Source organism: Ranitomeya variabilis, chromosome 2 (assembly GCF_051348905.1).
Source record: "Ranitomeya variabilis isolate aRanVar5 chromosome 2, aRanVar5.hap1, whole genome shotgun sequence".
In the NCBI taxonomy this organism is placed as follows: Eukaryota; Metazoa; Chordata; class Amphibia; order Anura; family Dendrobatidae; genus Ranitomeya; species Ranitomeya variabilis.
In genome coordinates this window covers 1,091,524,267-1,091,537,544 of record NC_135233.1, presented here as the reverse complement: position 1 = coordinate 1,091,537,544, position 13,278 = coordinate 1,091,524,267, and the positions used below count along the sequence as shown (strand labels likewise).

Genomic DNA, 13,278 nt, shown 5'->3' with positions numbered 1-13,278 from the left:
GTCACGGATCGTGCCGTCGTAGCGATCAAAATGGTACTGTGTGACAGTACCCTTAGAGAGAGAGCATTCTTGCAGAGTCTTTGTGTCCGGGGTCTAGCTGCGTACAGATGTGATATGCATCTAGATGTGTGCATCCTATACACAAAGAAAAAAGAAACATACTATGAACCAGGGACCACCAAACAATCATTAGAAGATAACACATTTTATTAGAGTCCAAAAACACACTAAACAATAGATTAAACATTTTAAAACAATGACACGTGCCCCCTATTGGGGTTTTCCCCCATATATCAATGACGCTATCACAAATAAGGCACCTGATTGTGCTAAATAAAGATACACTCTGGATATTGAAAACGTGATATAACCTGGTTGGATACAATATACATATAAGCCGAAATGCAAACTGCTGCTGGAGCCGTGGTTTGAAGGATACAATATCTCAGCAATGTGTTGAAAATTAACAAATATTCTAAATGAGAAAAGGTCTTAATGCACCATTCTAATGCATTCCCCAAAGGCCTGAACGAAGAAAGGTGGGAGACCTGAACAATAGGTCAACAGTTAGTAATAATGAAGACCAGTAATCTAACAAGATGTGATAAAGATAAGTAGCATGAAATAAATCTTATACGTAGGCTTTACCATCTAAGTTATGAATGCTTTATCCCAACCCACCTGGGGCAGAGAAATGGAATGGATCATGGCCTCAATGAAATCCCATGAAGGAAAACTCCAACACAATTTATCATAGGGTATGTTGAGAAAATATAAATCATAACCAAGGTGCTAAAAATAGCACAAATAATGAGTTCATCAAGACATACCCAAAAACCACCAAGGAAGAGAGGCTACTCTCTATCAAAGCTCCCTACATTATGACCCCATGAAGGTAAGAAAAAATTGCCATAGGCAACAGTTCAAATATACCTATGACCACATGTGACGCTCAGATAAAGCTGTCATATGCTATGAACAATGGTGGAATAGGAGGAAACCTCAGCTCAAGAGCATGACCAGAGTGTATGCAAGCAAGAAATACGGGGGGCACTCAGCCCAACGCGTGTCGCAACAAGAGTGGCTTTGTCAGGGGCAAGAATCATCCAACAAAGCCCACGGCCGCCATGATGATATCAAATGATCTGAATGACCTGTAAGTGTTCTTTTCAATTTTAATCCCATTTTATTTGTAATTTGTATTGTACACATGATTTTCTCTTCTTTATAATATCATTCTTATACCTTGTAAGCACTGCCTACCTTTTTTTTTGGAGTAAAATATACATTTACTAGCTTGTCTCTCCATGCTCTAAACAAACTGTTGCATCCTCTGAGGTGAATTATGCTACTGATTTGGGTTGGGTCCGGACCCGCTAATCCTTGGACAATCGGAGCTGGTGGCAGCATACTTTGTTCTGTGCGTTTGGGAGGCTTTGTAGCGACGGCGGCGTTGATAATTATTGTTCCCGCCTGAGTGGGAGTAGTTATATCGCTGTCAGGACTTTTTTACCTTTTGTGCATTACTGCCCTTTTCCAAGATGGCGTCTTTGGTCTCATGTGCACTGTGTCTTCCTGCTATAAAACGCCACCCCAGCCTTCAGTCTGTGCTAGAGTATTCTGCCTTGCATCCAGCTCCTGACCTCTGATTACTCCCTGGCTATACACCTGCTCCTGTGAACCTGTGTGGTGATCCTGCTACTCTGCTCTGAGTTCCTGCTGCATACACCAGTTTCCAGTAATCCTCTTTCATCTGCTGCTCGTGTTTACTTCCACCTGCATTTGCTGGACATGTAAGCCGTAGCCGCTGCTACAATAACCTGAGACTATTAACCAGGCCTCCCTGGTTGAGCTAAGATATGATTTGAACTGCCTTATAAGCATATCTATCTGTGTCTGGACTAAGACAAGGATTTATTCGTGTCAAGTTTCCTCAAGAATAACTGTGCTTCATAGACTTTCTGCTTGATTGCATTTTTCTCTGAAGACTGCTAAGCTGCGTTTAATATTTGCACCAAGTGTTGTGGACTTGAGTTTCTCTCTGCACCTGTTTGAATCACCGTGTGATAATATAGACTTTACCACTTATAAAACTGTGTCCTGTAGTTGTCTTGTTCCACGCAAAGAGTCTCCTGAGTTATCCCCTATAATTATTACAATCGCCCTCGCTGCAGCGTGCCCAATAGCCAGTACATATCAGGCAGCCCTTCTGGTGACTAACTACCCTAGGTGCTGTACCCTGACTGACCTGAGGGTAAGGGGACGCCAGAGAGCTGCAAGTCCCAAAGCGGAACTGGGAAGTGGGATATAGATAAATCACCTACAGAAGGAACCAGGTGCAACCAAACAACCCCGGTTTGTGACAAATTGGTGTGAATAGTGGGGATAATACAGGTATCTTCCCTGTGAACTGTGACAGATTGGTGGGATACCTGGCATATACGGTGGGATCCGTGACATTGGTGGCAGCACGGTGTGATCCGTGACAATGAGCTCTGACATAGAGGAATTCTCTATGTCATTTACACATCATTTTCAAAGGAAATATTCGTCAAAACACACACATATATATAATAGATAGAAAAGCCGGCAATTCATGTGCGCGTACAGTATAATCACAACATGATGGGTTAGAATAGATATATACACATGGAATACATAGATATATAGATGTCAGACACATACTGTACATATATATAAATTTATATTACATAGATAGATAAAAGAAAAGCCGGTAATTCATCTGCCGTGTGCTGTAAAATCAGAGCAGGAGCCGACAGGATAGAAGAGATGGATTACATACAGTAAATACACACATAGAATAGATAGATATAAAGATGTCAGTGACAAATACAATTAGTACAGTGTGTGTGCAAATTACTGGACATGTATTTAATTAATAAAAGATAATTTTTTGGAAAAAAAATGGTGTGGGATCCTGCGCAATTTTTTTAATCAGCAGAGGGAAAGCCGACGGCTGGGGGCAGATGTTTATAGCCTGGGAAGGGGGCAATATCCATGGATCTTCCCAGGCTATTAATTAAAGGCTAATTGCATTTGTCACTGACATCTATATATCTATCTATTCTATGTGAATTTATCTATTCTATTCTGTCGACTCCTGCAGTGATTTTACAGAACGCGGCAGATGAATTACCAGCTTTTCTTCTATCTATCTATGTAATATATATACATATATACTGTATGTATATGTGTCACTGACATCTATATATCTATGTAGTCTATGTGTATATATCTATTCTATACTAACCTGTCAGTGTGATTTTACTGTATGCGGCAGATGAGTTACCGGCTTTTCAAAGGACACCGGTGTGTAATAATCAGACAGGACAGCATGGTCTGAGTGCCGTGCTTTTTTTTTCTTGCACCCATAGGCTTACATTGGTGAGTCTCGGCCAAGTCTCGGTGACAAGCGCAGCATGCAGTGATTTTACACGCACGCTGAATATGGCAGAGAAATTAAATGCTGATATGAGCTGCCCCATAGATTAACACTGGTCCTAGCGCTATGTGATGTTTTCTCGCACAGCACTCGCCCATATTCTACGGTAGTGTGACCCCGGCCTTGTACTCAATGTGTCAGGATACAGGTTGCGCTCGATGGACTTCATCTACCTTCATCCTTGAAACCACGAAACATTCTAGGATCCTGTAAAATTCTATAAAACACAATTATCTTACAGAAAATACAACAAACCGGTCCATCAGCATTCAGCAATCAGCGCTAACCCCCCGCCATGGCATCGCTCACATTCTCTCACCTTCAGCATCTCAGGTATCGGCGAGCGACACTGACTAACCCTGAGCTGAAGCCGTGTCTGCCATGTTTGTACTCCCTCTATGTGGCTGAGCCTTATAATAGAGCGGTACAGACACACCGACACTTCACAACATACCGCAATACTACACTACACAGCACAGTACAAGTGATCGCAGGTGCAAGAGACCGAGGGAGACTAATAAAAGGAATCTTCAGATGACGCACTGTTATGGGGGATCTGTGGATGACGAACTGTTATGGGGGATCTGTGGATGACGCACTGTTATGGGGATCTGTGGATGACGCACTGTTATGGGGGATCTGTGGATGACGCACTGTTATGGGGATCTGTGGATGATGCTCTGTTATGGAGGATCTGTGGATGACGCGCTGTTATGGGAGATCTGTGGATGATGCACTGTTATGGGGATCTGTGGATGATGCACTGTTATGGGGATCTGTGGATGACGCACTGTTATGGGGATCTGTGGATGACGCACTGTTATGGGGGATCTGTGGATGATGCACTGTTATGGTGGATCTGTGGATGACGCACTGTTATGGGGGATCTGTGGATGACGCACTGTTATGGGGATCTGTGGATGATGCTCTGTTATGGAGGATCTGTGGATGACGCACTGTTATGGGGGATCTGTGGATGACGCACTGTTATGGGGATCTGTGGATGACGCACTGTTATGGGGGATCTGTGGATGATGCACTGTTATGGGGATCTGTGGATGACGCACTGTTATGGGGGATCTGTGGATGACGCACTGTTATGGGGGATCTGTGGATGATGCACTGTTATGGGGATCTGTGGATGACGCACTGTTATGGGGGATCTGTGGAAGATGTACTGTTATGGAGGATCTGTGGATGACGCTCTGTTATGGGGGATCTGTGGATGATGCTCTGTTATGGGGGATCTGTGGATGATGCGCTGTTATGGGGGATCTGTGGATGACACACTGTTATGGGGGATCTGTGGATGACGCACTGTTATGGGGGATCTGTGGATGACACACTGTTATGGGGGATCTGTGGATGACGCACTGTTATGGGGGATCTGTGGATGACGCACTGTTATGGGGGATCTGTGGATGACGCGCTGTTATGGGGGATCTGTGGATGACGCACTGTTATGGGGATCTGTGGATGACGCACTGTTATGGGGGATCTGTGGATGACGCACTGTTATGGGGGATCTGTGGATGACGCACTGTTATGGGGGATCTGTGGATGACGCACTGTTACGGGGGATCTGTGGATGATGCACTGTTATGGGGGATCTGTGGATGACTCTCTGTTATGGGGGATCTGTGGATGATGCACTGTTATGGGGGATCTGTGGATGACTCTCTGTTATGGGGGATCTGTGGATGATGCACTGTTATGGGGGATCTGTGGATGACGCACTGTTATGGAGATCTGTGGATGACGCACTGTTATGGGGGATCTGTGGATGATGCACTGTTATGGGGATCTGTGGATGACGCACTGTTATGGGGGATCTGTGGATGACGCACTGTTATGGGGGATCTGTGGAGGACGCACTGTTATGGGGGATCTGTGGATGACGCACTGTTATGGGGGATCTGTGGATGACGCACTGTTATGGGGGATCTGTGGATGATGCACTGTTATGGGGGATCTGTGGATGACGCACTGTTATGGGGATCTGTGGATGACGCACTGTTATGGGGATCTGTGGATGACGCACTGTTATGAGGATCTGTGGATGACGCACTGTTATGGGGGATCTGTGGATGACGCACTGTTATGGGGATCTGTGGATGACGCACTGTTATGGAGGATCTGTGGATGACGCACTGTTATGGGGGATCTGTGGATGACGCACTGTTATGGGGATCTGTGGATGATGCACTGTTATGGAGGATCTGTGGATGACGCACTGTTATGGGGATCTGTGGATGACGCACTGTTATGGGGGATCTGTGGATGACGCACTGTTATGGAGGATCTGTGGATGACGCACTGTTATGTGGGATCTGTGGATGACGCACTGTTATGGGGGATCTGTGGATGATGCACTGTTATGGGGATATGTGGAGGACGCACTGTTATGGGGGATCTGCGGATGACGCACTGTTATGTGGGATCTGTGGATGACGCACTGTTATGGAGGATCTGTGGATGACGCGCTGTTATGGGGGATCTGTGGATGACGCACTGTTATGGGGGATCTGTGGATGACGCACTGTTATGGGGATCTGTGGATGACGCACTGTTATGGGGATCTGTGGATGACGCACTGTTATGGGGGATCTGTGGATGACGCACTGTTATGGGGATCTGTGGATGACACACTGTTATGGGGGATCTGTGGATGACGCACTGTTATGGGGATCTGTGGATGACGCACTGTTATGGGGATCTGTGGATGACGCACTGTTATGGGGATCTGTGGATGACGCACTGTTATGGGGGATCTGTGGATGACGCACTGTTATGGGGATCTGTGGATGACGCACTGTTATGGGGATCTGTGGATGACGCACTGTTATGTGGGATCTGTGGATGACGCACTGTTATGGGGATCTGTGGATGATACACTGTTATGGGGGATCTGTGGATGACGCACTGTTATGGGGGATCTGTGGATGACGCACTGTTATGGGGGATCTGTGGATGATGCACTGTTACGGGGGATCTGTGGATGACGCACTGTTATGGGGGATCTGTGGATGACTCTCTGTTATGGGGGATCTGTGGATGATGCACTGTTATGGGGGATCTGTGGATGACACACTGTTATGGAGATCTGTGGATGATGCACTGTTATGGGGGATCTGTGGATGACGCACTGTTATGGGGGATCTGTGGATGACGCACTGTTATGGGGGATCTGTGGATGATGCACTGTTATGGGGGATCTGTGGATGACGCACTGTTATGTGGGATCTGTGGATGACGCACTGTTATGGGGGATCTGTGGATGACGCACTGTTATGGGGGATCTGTGGATGACGCACTGTTATGGGGGATCTGTGGATGATGCACTGTTATGGGGGATCTGTGGATGACGCACTGTTATGGGGGATCTGTGGATGACGCACTGTTATGGGGGATCTGTGGATGACGCACTGTTATGGGGGATCTGTGGATGACGCACTGTTATGGGGGATCTGTGGATGACGCACTGTTTTAATAGATTATTGTACAGGGAAATAATTGTTACTGTTTCCTACTTGAGACTTTTCGTTGCCGGTTGTTTTCTTTCTTTCCTCTTACTCTATGTAAGGAGTCTGATATAATCTTCAAAAATTCACAGAATGTGTAAATATCCAGATCTGCTGCAATGATAAGAAAACAGAGAACATCAAAGTTTTCCCATCTGGTCTGATGTAAGGAAGGATGTTCTTCACCTCACCGCAGCGGCAGAGTCGTCACTTATCATATAGTTATGTACCTAGAGCCGGTGGTGGAGATCAGTAAGGTCTTGCTCACACACTGCGTTTTTGCCCCTTTTTTGCACGTTTCTGCAGAGTGAATGATATTTCTGAAATCCAGTCGAACTTTTCAGACCGTAGTTACAGGATGCTGTAGAGTCATGAATGGTTCTGGCAGCGCGGGCTCAGATACGGAACGAGAAAAGTCACCATCAGCTGAGAAACAAGGAAGACAAACCCATAAATGCTAAGAGGAAACTTTTCATTATTTAGTTTTTCCCTCTTTGCTGATAAGAGACAGGAGAAAGCCGAGCTAAACAACCTCAAGGTCGGGAGAATGACCTTCACCAAGCTTCTTTCCTTGTGGGGTTGAATACCTTCCTCTATCATCTGTATATTGTTCCCCCAGATGTCAGTCTACACTGGATTCTGTCATTCTATTCATCCACCAGGAGAATTAGACTGAAGGTCGTCTATGGATAGGAAAGTGTTAGATACTGTGCTGTAGAGCGCGGAAATACGAGAGGACAGATAAAGCACGAAAACGATGTAGTATGAAATATGGAATATTCGGAAGGGTTCACAAACTTTCAAGGAGCGCTATATATTTTGTAAAGCATAGATCAGGTATCAATGTCTTAGAAATTGATCATCAATGCTGTAACCAGAACCTTTCCTCAATCTGTGGTGGTAGAATGCAAATGTAAACTGGATACATTGTATCAGCACCAGAATGTAAACAGTGATACAATGTAACCATCAGTGCAGACTATTGGGGAGAGGCGTCTATTCACACAAGCTCCTTAACAACATGGGTGTCTACAATGGCGAGCCACTAACAAGGGCATACCCAAGACTCATGAGCCCTGTATTTGGCTCCACTCCTCTCCAAGGGTTGGCTGCTTATGTTATGGATGCAGTTGGTTTACATGTCTTGTATCTTTCATGTGTACATGCATGTAATGTAGTGTTCCTAGTTTGCAGTACTTAAGCAGCAGTCAGCATGCAGGATGGATAAGTCTGGGTTCATATGTCCAAGTTCTGCTCTAATAGTAATGACATAATAAGGAGATTAGAGCGCAGTGGAATGGCCATATAGTGATGCAACAAGCTGGCACATTGCACAGGATGGCAGCAGCTATTGCCCATCAGTGCTGAGCTATAGCAGTAAGAGGATACGTGGTTCAAGTGGATCTTATTGTAGTTGAGTAGTGACCCTGATATCAGATGGGCTAGTGACAGAATGCTGTCTATGCACTAGACCTACTCTGCTGTACCCACCATGTTTTTTGTGGTTCAATACTATATGTAACCACCAAATAAATGAGTCAATACAAGCTATCTGCCTCAGTAATGTGTGTAACCACCAAGTTCTGTGTCTGAGTAATGTGTGTAACCACCAAGCTCTGTGTCTCAGTACAGTGTGTAACCACTAAGCTCTGTGTCTCAGTACAGTGTGTAACCACCAAGCTCGGTGTCTCAGCACAGTGAGTAACCACCAAGTTCTGTGTCTCAGTACAGTGAGTAACCACCAAGTTCTGTGTCTCAGTACTGAGTGTAACCACCAAGCTCTGTGTCTCAGTACTGAGTGTAACCACTAAGCTCTGTGTCTCAGTACTGAGTGTAACCACTAAGCTCTGTGTCTCAGTACTGTGAGTAACCACTAAGTTCTGTGTCTCAGTACTGAGTGCCTCAGTACTGTGTGTAACCACCAAGCTCTGTGTCTCAGTACTGAGTGTAACCACCAAGCTCCGTGTCTCAGTACTGAGTGTAACCACTAAGCTCTGTGTCTCAGTACTGAGTGTAACCACTAAGCTCTGTGTCTCAGTACTGTGAGTAACCACTAAGCTCTGTGTCTCAGTACTGAGTGTAACCACTAAGCTCTGTGTCTCAGTACTGTGAGTAACCACTAAGTTCTGTGTCTCAGTACTGAGTGTAACCACTAAGCTCTGTGTCTCAGTACTGTGAGTAACCACTAAGTTCTGTGTCTCAGTAATGAGTGTAACCACTAAGCTCTGTGTCTCAGTACTGTGAGTAACCACTAAGTTCTGTGTCTCAGTACTGAGTGTAACCACCAAGCTCTGTGTCTCAGTACTGAGTGTAACCACTAAGCTCTGTGTCTCAGTACTGAGTGTAACCACTAAGCTCTGTGTCTCAGTACTGAGTGTAACCACTAAGCTCTGTGTCTCAGTACTGTGAGTAACCACAAAGTTCTGTGTCTCAGTACTGAGTGTAACCACTAAGCTCTGTGTCTCAGTACTGTGAGTAACCACTAAGTTCTGTGTCTCAGTACTGAGTGTAACCACTAAGCTCTGTGTCTCAGTACTGTGAGTAACCACTAAGTTCTGTGTCTCAGTACTGAGTGTAACCACTAAGCTCTGTGTCTCAGTACTGAGTGTAACCACCAAGCTCTGTGTCTCAGTACTGTGAGTAACCACTAAGTTCTGTGTCTCAGTACTGAGTGTAACCACTAAGCTCTGTGTCTCAGTACTGTGAGTAACCACTAAGTTCTGTGTCTCAGTACTGAGTGTAACCACTAAGCTCTGTGTCTCAGTACTGTGAGTAACCACTAAGTTCTGTGTCTCAGTACTGAGTGTAACCACTAAGCTCTGTGTCTCAGTACTGTGAGTAACCACTAAGTTCTGTGTCTCAGTACTGAGTGTAACCACTAAGCTCTGTGTCTCAGTACTGTGAGTAACCACTAAGTTCTGTGTCTCAGTACTGAGTGTAACCACTAAGCTCTGTGTCTCAGTACTGTGAGTAACCACTAAGTTCTGTGTCTCAGTACTGAGTGTAACCACTAAGCTCTGTGTCTCAGTACTGTGTGTAACCACCAAGCTCCGTGTCTCAGTACTGAGTGTAACCACTAAGCTCCGTGTCTCAGTACTGTGTGTAACCACCAAGCTCTGTGTCTCAGTACTGAGTGTAACCACTAAGCTCTGTGTCTCAGTACTGTGTGTAACCACCAAGCTCCGTGTCTCAGTACTGAGTGTAACCACTAAGCTCCGTGTCTCAGTACTGAGTGTAACCACTAAGCTCTGTGTCTCAGTACTGAGTGTAACCACTAAGCTCTGTGTCTCAGTACTGTGAGTAACCACTAAGCTCTGTGTCTCAGTACTGAGTGTAACCACCAAGCTCCGTGTCTCAGTACTGAGTGTAACCACTAAGCTCTGTGTCTCAGTACTGAGTGTAACCACTAAGCTCTGTGTCTCAGTACTGAGTGTAACCACCAAGCTCTGTGCCTCAGTATCCAGTGTAACCACCAAGCTCTGTGCCTCAGTATCCAGTGTAACCACTAAGCTCTGTGCCTCAGTATCCTGTGTAACCACTAATCTCTGTGCCTCAGTATCCAGTGTAACCACTAAGCTCTGTGCCTCAGTATCCTGTGTAACCACTAAGCTCTGTTCCTCAGTATCCTGTGTAACCACTAAGCTCTGTGCCTCAGTATCCTGTGTAACCACTAAGCTCTGTGCCTCAGTATCCTGTGTAACCACTAAGCTCTGTGCCTCAGTATCCAGTGTAACCACTAAGCTCTGTGTCTCAGTACTGAGTGTAACCACTAAGCTCTATGTCTCAGTACTGTGAGTAACCACTAAGTTCTGTGTCTCAGTACTGAGTGCCTCAGTACTGTGTGTAACCACCAAGCTCTGTGTCTCAGTACTGAGTGTAACCACCAAGCTCCGTGTCTCAGTACTGAGTGTAACCACTAAGCTCTGTGTCTCAGTACTGAGTGTAACCACTAAGCTCTGTGTCCCAGTACTGTGAGTAACCACTAAGCTCTGTGTCTCAGTACTGAGTGTAACCACTAAGCTCTGTGTCTCAGTACTGTGAGTAACCACTAAGTTCTGTGTCTCAGTAATGAGTGTAACCACTAAGCTCTGTGTCTCAGTACAGTGAGTAACCACTAAGTTCTGTCTCAGTACTGAGTGTAACCACCAAGCTCTGTGTCTCAGTACTGAGTGTAACCACTAAGCTCTGTGTCTCAGTACTGAGTGTAACCACTAAGCTCTGTGTCTCAGTACTGAGTGTAACCACTAAGCTCTGTGTCTCAGTACTGTGAGTAACCACAAAGTTCTGTGTCTCAGTACTGAGTGTAACCACTAAGCTCTGTGTCTCAGTACTGTGAGTAACCACTAAGTTCTGTGTCTCAGTACTGAGTGTAAACACTAAGCTCTGTGTCTCAGTACTGTGAGTAACCACTAAGTTCTGTGTCTCAGTACTGAGTGTAACCACTAAGCTCTGTGTCTCAGTACTGTGAGTAACCACTAAGTTCTGTGTCTCAGTACTGAGTGTAACCACTAAGCTCTGTGTCTCAGTACTGAGTGTAACCACCAAGCTCTGTGTCTCAGTACTGTGAGTAACCACTAAGTTCTGTGTCTCAGTACTGAGTGTAACCACTAAGCTCTGTGTCTCAGTACTGTGAGTAACCACTAAGTTCTGTGTCTCAGTACTGAGTGTAACCACTAAGCTCTGTGTCTCAGTACTGTGAGTAACCACTAAGTTCTGTGTCTCAGTAATGAGTGTAACCACTAAGCTCTGTGTCTCAGTACTGTGAGTAACCACTAAGTTCTGTGTCTCAGTACTGAGTGTAACCACTAAGCTCTGTGTCTCAGTACTGTGAGTAACCACTAAGTTCTGTGTCTCAGTACTGAGTGTAACCACTAAGCTCTGTGTCTCAGTACTGTGTGTAACCACCAAGCTCTGTGTCTCAGTACTGAGTGTAACCACTAAGCTCTGTGTCTCAGTACTGTGAGTAACCACTAAGTTCTGTGTCTCAGTACTGAGTGTAACCACTAAGCTCTGTGTCTCAGTACTGTGAGTAACCACTAAGTTCTGTGTCTCAGTACTGAGTGTAACCACTAAGCTCCGTGTCTCAGTACTGTGTGTAACCACCAAGCTCCGTGTCTCAGTACTGAGTGTAACCACTAAGCTCTGTGTCTCAGTACTGTGTGTAACCACCAAGCTCCGTGTCTCAGTACTGAGTGTAACCACTAAGCTCCGTGTCTCAGTACTGAGTGTAACCACTAAGCTCTGTGTCTCAGTACTGAGTGTAACCACTAAGCTCTGTGTCTCAGTACTGAGTAACCACTAAGCTCTGTGTCTCAGTACTGAGTGTAACCACCAAGCTCCGTGTCTCAGTACTGAGTGTAACCACTAAGCTCTGTGTCTCAGTACTGAGTGTAACCACTAAGCTCTGTGTCTCAGTACTGAGTGTAACCACCAAGCTCTGTGCCTCAGTATCCAGTGTAACCACCAAGCTCTGTGCCTCAGTATCCAGTGTAACCACTAAGCTCTGTGCCTCAGTATCCTGTGTAACCACTAATCTCTGTGCCTCAGGATCCAGTGTAACCACTAAGCTCTGTGGCTCAGTATCCTGTGTAACCACTAAGCTCTGTTCCTCAGTATCCTGTGTAACCACTAAGCTCTGTGCCTCAGTATCCTGTGTAACCACTAAGCTCTGTGCCTCAGTATCCTGTGTAACCACTAAGCTCTGTGCCTCAGTATCCTGTGTAACCACTAAGCTCTGTGCCTCAGTATCCTGTGTAACCACCAAGCTCTGTGCCTCAGTATCCAGTGTAACCACTAAGCTCTGTGCCTCAGTATCCTGTGTAACCACTAAGCTCTGTGCCTCAGTATCCTGTGTAACCACTAAGCTCTGTGCCTCAGTATCCTGTGTAACCACTAAGCTCTGTGCCTCAGTATCCTGTGTAACCACTAAGCTCTGTGCCTCAGTATCCTGTGTAACCACTAAGCTCTGTGCCTCAGTATCCTGTGTAACCACTAAGCTCTGTGCCGAGTTTTCCTATGTTGTAGTTGAAGTCTGCAGTCAGTCACTGCGCCGTCCTCTGGTGTAACGCATCATAGGATTCACACACAGGACTGACCCTCATACACACATAGCATAGTAGTATCTTTTCTTCTGAGCCTCTTGTCTGCAGGGGCTGAGATTCTGCTGTGTATTGGTAGTATAGGACATGCAGATTCCTTTAGATTCCGTTCTGGCCCAGTGTTGGGTGCTGTACCCCAGCTCTGTACACCAGCTCTGTACACCAGCTCTGTACACCAGCTCTGTACACCAGCTCT

The 13,278-nt window shown here is 45.7% G+C and overlaps 1 protein-coding gene and 1 long non-coding RNA gene across 2 annotated transcripts in view; one reads left to right on the top strand and one right to left on the bottom strand.

The window, feature by feature from the left end:
• LOC143808768 (uncharacterized) overlaps window positions 1-13,278 on the top strand; it is a 74,779-nt gene that overhangs the window by 24,300 nt on the left and 37,201 nt on the right. The gene's annotated exons all lie outside the window — the stretch shown is intronic.
• Window positions 2,975-8,158, bottom strand: LOC143810229 (uncharacterized). Its single transcript, XR_013222712.1, has 3 exons — window positions 7,215-8,158; window positions 6,994-7,098; window positions 2,975-3,680 (listed from the first exon to the last, which is right to left on the bottom strand). It is a non-coding gene; the product is annotated as an uncharacterized LOC143810229 (long non-coding RNA).